Source organism: Chrysochloris asiatica, unplaced genomic scaffold (assembly GCF_000296735.1).
Source record: "Chrysochloris asiatica unplaced genomic scaffold, ChrAsi1.0 scaffold00050, whole genome shotgun sequence".
In the NCBI taxonomy this organism is placed as follows: domain Eukaryota; kingdom Metazoa; phylum Chordata; class Mammalia; order Afrosoricida; family Chrysochloridae; genus Chrysochloris; species Chrysochloris asiatica.
Window position 1 is genome coordinate 3,761,437 of NW_006408568.1, and position 1,233 is coordinate 3,762,669.

The following is a 1,233-nucleotide window of genomic DNA, read 5'->3' on the forward strand; positions in this document are numbered from 1 at the left end:
GGTCTTCCCACACTGCTGGCCAACCAAGTCTCCACCTGGGTTCACAGAGGCCTATTGAACATTGTAGGGCTCAGCTCACCGCTTCTTTGCTGTTTTTACCTCACTTCCCCTTATCAGTGATGAGTGTGGTCACCAATCAGAGCGTGTATTTCCATTGAGACAGCTAGTTGTTTTGTTGTTGTTTTATTCCCTCCCAGAACATGTGGAATATTCGTATGGTGAGGAAACTTGTCAGAGCCACATATGAAGGCAAATGCTAGATATAGCTCTTCCTTCAGCTCCATGAAAACATACCTGTCGCAAGTCCCAGACTCTCAAGTTTCCTTAGGGTATCTGATGGATGGCAACCTGAGGGGGTTCGAATCTCACTAACAAGAAATTAGAGTTAGGAATGGAGTGTGTCCTTTGTATCCAAGATCCCTGCATATTGAACCTCCAGGAACAGAAAGCTGTTACACCAGAGAAGCGGCAGCAGTAGAACCAAGAGCCAGGGCACCACAGAGTTGCAGGCTTCCGGCAGAGTGAGTAAAACTGAGTGCTTTCAGACAGGAGACTTGCTTGTGGAATGGGGTTTCTCAAGGCATTTTATTGGGGAGCTAGAGCCAAGTGCCTTTGGGCGGAGGTTCACAGTAGAGGGGAATGTCCTTTGGGCATTTATCAGCAGCCCTAAAGGAGTTTTGTAGCACTGTCTGAGCAGAGCAGAGGCTACGCTAAGTGAGAGAGAGGTCTGTCTGTAGGCATAGCTGAAGAGACAGAATCTTGACTAGAACAATTGCAAACTGAGCATTTCTGACCCTGTTAACTTCCTAATATATTCCATAAGTGTGAGTATTGTCTCTGTTCTGTGTGGCCACTGCAATGAACTATCAAGTCCAGCTTAGAAGTAGAGAGTACCACAGGAGGAGCAGTTGGTATCAGAATTGGTAAAGAAGGTAGAAGACCTCAGCCTTCTAGGAATTGGCTTTGGGCTGATATGGAGTTTGATCTTCTTCCCCCTTGTGAAGTCAGGGGAGGTCAGATGCAGGCCTCACACACTTTTTACACAACCCCACATGCATCAGAAAACAATTATCCTACAAAGGATTTTGAATGGCTGATTTGGGGGAAGTATATCAGCAGTCCTTTCGTCTAAAGTGCCTCTGTTGTTGTTGTTGTTAAGTGCCATCGAGTCGGTTCCGACCCATAGCGACCCTGTACAGGGTTTCCGAGGGTGTAAATCCTTACGGGAGTAGA

At 46.7% G+C, this 1,233-nt stretch overlaps 1 protein-coding gene across 1 annotated transcript in view; it reads right to left on the bottom strand.

The window, feature by feature from the left end:
• Window positions 1–1,233, bottom strand: part of GALNT8 (UDP-N-acetyl-alpha-D-galactosamine:polypeptide N-acetylgalactosaminyltransferase 8 (GalNAc-T8)) — a 76,901-nt gene that overhangs the window by 57,497 nt on the left and 18,171 nt on the right. The gene's annotated exons all lie outside the window — the stretch shown is intronic.